Here is a 6,102-nt window from a genome sequence, read left to right on the forward strand (position 1 = left end):
ACATCTGTTAACACATTCTGCGGAGTTTTAGCGATTTTGTTCAATATATGCTTTCGTGGTTACGTTAGGCAGGTTAGGTTTGGTTCCCTTAGCATTAAAATAAAGTCCCTAAATGCTTTCTACTAAGGTTCCGATTTACTTCTACTTTCATTCAGATCCATTTCTTCAATTTTACACAAGAAACTACTTACGGAAATGAGTTTCTCCAAGGTGTACAACGTTCATCGAGGTATTTTCTTTCATCGTGGAATATATTTAACCGGGAAATCATGTATTTTTCAAGAGAAATATCTCCCCAATGCACATTTGCCATTGCCTTCATTTGCTTGCCCTGCGACAACCGGATGCTGCGTACGTATGATGACGTAAGCCCCTGTCAGTGTTTCAACCCCCCCCCCTTTTTTTTACTCTGCTTGCCTAATGTAACCAAACCTAACCTTATCGGAAATGGTTTGTGGGGCTATCGGTCAGCTACCGGCATAATGATTCGTGGGGTTATCCATGAATGGTTCGTGGGGCTATCCATGAATGGTTTGTGGGGCTATCCGTGTATGGTTCGTGGGGCTATCCTTCAGCTACCCGTGCATAATGTATAATTTCCACCGACGACCACACACGATAGTAGGTATTTTTCGGTGAAGAAGGTACCAGAACATGAGTCAAATGTACCAGTCATATTGTGTGTTCCGGAAGCAAAGAAAGGAATAAAAAAAGCACTCAGAATGTAAAAAATTGAGTTTGTTTTCGTGTAAAAAGCATAATGACACCTTGAACTATGTTTCACAATACGCAATTGGTAAGTACGAACCATGCAAAACACAAAATATGCGATTTTAATGTGTATCCGATCTATGAAACTGGTACCATAAATGGTAATTAATTTCTTGTATAAAATATTTTTTCAATTTGAATTCGTATAAATTTCTCGTATCGGACAAACGGATTTCTTCAAATGTACAGGAGAAATTACTTACTGAATGCAGTTTCTTTATACTTGTGGAAGTTCGGGGAAGTGTTTTCCCGTATCGTTCATTGAATTTTGCCGGTAAATCATCTATTTTTCGATATAAATGTGTGACCGATGAACGAAAGCTCTTGCATCCATTTACTTCCAGGTGGATGTAACCTGTGTGTGATAACGTAATCCTGTCAGTGTTTCCAAACACGTGTTTTTGTAACTGAAGAAGGTACGTTTCCACAAATGGTTTGTGGGGCTGTGTGTCAATGGTTCGTGGGGCTATGTGTCAATAGTTCGTGGGGCTATGCGAGAATGGGTGTGGGGCTATGCATATTTTTTTCTAAACCAATTTTTAACTATTATAACCTAAACGTGACCCTACCTAACCTAACCTTACCGGAAATGGTTCGTGGGGCTATGTGTCAATGGTTTGTGGGGCTACGTAGGTATTTTTGGGTGCAGTGAGGTGGAAACACTGCATGCCGACTATGGTAGTGAAACTGTGACCGCCATTTTGCGTGTTACCGAAGGCAAAAAGAAACAAAGAAAACTTACTTGATATGATGCAAATATAGCTTATTTCCATGAAATAAGCAAAATTCCACCATCAGCAATTTTTCTCAATGCATTAAATGAACGGTAAATGTCTGTTATATCGGATATTTTCAGTTTTAAATGGTTCGTACTTAACAATTGTGTATTGCGGAATATAGTTGAAGGTGCCATTATGCTTTTTACACGAAAATAAATTCAATTTTTCACATTACAAGTAATTCTTTTGGATCCTTTCTTCCGTTGCGGAACATACAATATGGCCGGCACAGCTGTGGATCATCGTGCATCGTGCTTGTGTTTTGTAGATTTGGAGTGGGTATGCAGTGTTGCAACATTCTTAACTGAAAAATACCTACTTTCGTGTTCATTATGTCATCACAAACCACGGATAGCCCCAAAAACCATTCCCAATAGCCCCAAAAACCATTCACGATAGCCCCAAAAACCATTGACGGATAGCCCCAAAAACCATTCACGATAGTCCCATAAACCATTTCTGGCAAGGTAAGGTTAAGTAAGCTTAGTTAAAAAAAATTAAAAAATAAAAGTCTGGTAAAAAAGGCACGTTTGGAAACACTAGCGAGACCACGTGACTTTCGACGCTCTCGACATCTGCAGGTACATAATGGAAACAACGGCATAATGTTGTCGCTTTGCACAAAATGCAAGTTTATTATATCAAAAATGCTTATTTCTTGTTGTGCAGCATTCTATGGTGAGAAAATACCTCCACAAACTTTCAAAATACTACAGAAACTCATTTCCGTAAGTAGTTTCTTCTGTAAAAATGAAGAAATGTGTCTCCGATATAACAGACATTTACCAAATGAACTAGCAAATTTCAGCCGTTTGTCCGATACGAGAAATTAACCTTGAATTCATTATTTCTTTAGCTAAATACGGGACAAATGGGCGTCTCGAGAACATTTTCCGGGATACCGGGACATTCTTTAAAAAAGGGAACATTGCCGTATATATAATAATGTCGAACTTTAAAAGGATCTCCTGAAAAAATGAAAAATTGGACATAGAACATTTACATTCTCAGTGGACGATTAACTTCCCTTTCGTGACAATGGAAAAAACGATACCACTCCAGCAAACCCTATTCAAAGGCAACTTAACAGTTTTTTTTCTTTTTAATGGTATGAATGAATGTTAGGAAAGGGATGAACTGCTTACAAAATTCTGGGGTAGGATGTCCCCCCTGACGAAGAAAACATACATCAAAAAAATAAGCTGTCTTACACAGAGTGGTTGTTGAGTATCCACTTTGCTCATGTTCTGTTGCCAACTGTTCACAACTCTCAAGCAGAACTATTTCAAACTTCAACGGTATGATAGTTTTCGACAAGCTATTTTTATGCTAATTGTAAGAATAGGTAATATGAAAAAGGAAATCAAATGTTCGAAATCGGAAGTTGTACAATTCAATCTTCACTTTCTTACGGCCATGGCAGAAGAAAGAAGTGAAACAAAGAAATTCAGCAATTTGTGTGTAATATCTGTGTAAAGAGCATGAAAGGGTGCAAACATGAGTAATGAAAAACATCTGAATATAAGCGGTACTCCTTTTAAACAAATATAACAAGCAAGCGAGTAACAAACAAATTGACATTAGATCGTTCTTATACTCAAATACTGAAAATTGCTTTATATGTACCAATGTTACCACTAGCTTAACGACCAGAACACTTACTTAAATTTCAGTTATTTCGGGCGTTATACATATTTAACATGACCTTCGGCATGTAATGCAATCTCACGTAATTGCAATGGCAATCATAACATAAACAAGCTGAAGTTGATTATCACAATGTTGGTGATGGTGATAATGTATCATATCACTCTTGTCAGATTATTGAATGAATAGTCAGTCAATGGGCCTGGTCAAAGCAAACTATTGTAGGTAGCAGCACCCCTGTTGTGTCCCCACGCTATTGATCGGCAATTGTTCTCCCATTTAAATACATGGGGAATTTGATGCCGAACGTGCTGCTATTATATTAAATTGCAAGTTTAATTTCATTTTACCCTCATAAATTATGTCTGAACATAATAGTTGAATAATCAGTGCTGTAAAATCTGAAAAAACGATCGTCAACAAAAGATATCGGAACTCAAAAGAGCCTTAAAATTTGCACAGCACTTCTTTACGTCACTTGCAATTTTCACAATTTAAGTTATCTATTATTGTGAATCCGGTAAAGAATGATACATAATAATTGCATGCGACTGTATTTTTATTTTTATAGTTGTTTTTAATAACTGATCTTTTTTTCCCCACTTGATATCATACGTTTCCACGTATCTAGTAAATATGGTCCTTTGTTTTATATACACACATTTATCGTCAAGAATAGTTATTACAAAAAATATTTTTCTTCTGTTTCATGTCTCGCAACCTCTAGGGCTTTCTTATTTACAGGAATTATAATTTTAAAATTGTTGTTACCAAGGAAATCAAGGACGAAAATACAAGGGGAGAATATAGCTACGTTAATATTAAATTATGGGATAGCGCATAATGTCAGTCATAGTGTATAATAATATATACCATTCGTTTACGCACTTATTACATTTTTCTTTATAATTTTGGGAGTTTCTTACAGAGGTGTGTGGGACAAAATTTTGGTCGGGATGAGAATTTTTTTTAATCCCGACATTCCATACGGGACAAATTCGCCATTTTCGGGTCGGGAAATGTTCGAAATTTCCCGAAGCTCTAAAAATCTCGAATTCTACACGTAATACTCAACTTAAGTGATTGTTTTTGCATTTCTGGAATATAAACAAACAATTTCCGATAAGTTCCAGACACTTGCACTGCAGAAAACGTCGAGAATTAACAACTTTTTAAAATGACCACTCGGTATTTCCCGACTGCTCGGGAAGTCATTTCCCGAAGTTGAGATCGAGACGGGAAATCTTTTTACCGATCCCGCCTTTTCGGGATCCCGCACACCCCTAGCTTCTTCGATTCCTACTCCCGCCGTTGAATGGACATTTCCACTATAACCTAAAATATGATTTTTAACTGTAACTCTGATTGGATATTCCAGTTATGACATTCTCGTTCGGCAGTAAACTCGGTCGTCTGCTTAAAGTCCATGCACGAAGGCGTTCGTTGCTCATCGTGTTTGTAACGCTGAATATTCGCGATTAAAATTATCCGATATGCCATCTGGTGAGATTTTCAGGAACCACTCCACGTAGGACACCTCGCTGCGCTTCGTCGTGTTGAAGCCATTCAAAGCATGGAGAACATGCGAAAAGTAGCGTATACTGTTCATTTTTTTGCTCTAAATCGTTTTGTGGTTCAGGACAAGTGAAAAGCTTACATGTGTTTTCCACCCCGTGGAATCAACAAAATGAAATCTTTAAATAAATGAGGGAAAACAGAACTGATTGACAAGATTGGCATAACTGAAATGCGGCAAGGAAATTACGAAGAATGTACGAGTCTCTTCACTCTATTTTCCGAAATAATCTTTCGGAAAGTGATTTTATTGCCATGAAAGTAAGTTTTAAATTATTCTTCATGAATATAACATTTTTTCGAAAACAATGTATTATGTATGTAATTTGGAACAGGTGCAAGTCGATTAAGTGCAAAGATGAAAATAGTTTGAGAATTAATTAATGTCCGTAATAGTAAAGGTAAGTCAGAACATAATTGACATGCTAATGTTGCTGTTTCATACAGTATGTCAATTTTCAGTGAATACTGAAAATAGCCTGAATGGTATTGTTGTTATTGTTATTATTATTATTATCCTGTGAAACGCCCTCCCTTGCCCGGGAAAACAAATGCTACCACTACCTAGATAGAGGCGGCAAAATCTCCCTCGGACAAGTGAAATAGCGTTACGGTCCAGGTTGAGTTCGTGTATAGGGACCGGTGACCAACAGTGCATAGCGATTAGCCATATCAAACAAAAAAAAACATATACTTTCAATTACCACCTCTTTACCTGTAGCCGGGAAGCGGCTAGCTGCACACCTGAAAATCACGGGTAGCGACATGCGTACGAAATGATATTGCCCAAAATTAACATGAAAAATAAAAAGTGTATTCTATTCATAACAAAACAAAAATCAATTTGTTAGATCTCCCCTCTCTCTCGCTCACACATTCACTGACACATTCAATCTTTACGGGGTCATCAACACAAAACGATACATAAAATGTACAGGTTTTATGACGACAAGCCCTAATTATTGCATTCGCATTTAATTTTACCTTGACTTTTGTCTAATCAGGTCATTTGTGATTTTTTGCTCCAGTGCTACTTCAACTCACTAGCCAGCCCTTACTTAAGTTCACCTTTAAAAACAATTAGGTCGGTGCGGTGACAGTACTTTATTTGACCAGCATAAACAAAAGCGTCTCAACAGCAATTACGCTCACGTGGGCGGACGGTTTCCTTTTACTTGACCTCACGTGGTTCCAAACATAACAATAACCTCCGTTGAGTGACGCAAACATATACTCTCTAGCAGGCGGGACTTCAACACTTCGCCGCGACGAGCAACTCATATTACCAGGCAAATACTTTAACAAATAATCACATACGCGACCTGACGTA

At 37.5% G+C, this 6,102-nt stretch overlaps 1 protein-coding gene across 1 annotated transcript in view; it reads right to left on the minus strand.

Annotated features, from left to right (window-relative positions):
- LOC145999072 (uncharacterized) overlaps positions 1 to 3,336 on the minus strand; it is a 31,625-nt gene extending 28,289 nt beyond the window's left edge. Inside the window, exon 1 of the mRNA XM_083136040.1 lies at positions 3,213 to 3,336. The gene's annotated coding sequence lies outside the window, so the exon portion shown is untranslated. The remainder of the gene's footprint in view (positions 1 to 3,212) is intronic.
- Positions 3,337 to 6,102: the final 2,766 nt, after the last annotated feature.

The sequence above is a fragment of the Lepisma saccharinum genome, chromosome 14, assembly GCF_977018435.1.
Source record: "Lepisma saccharinum chromosome 14, izLepSacc3.1, whole genome shotgun sequence".
NCBI lineage: Eukaryota > Metazoa > Arthropoda > Insecta > Zygentoma > Lepismatidae > Lepisma > Lepisma saccharinum.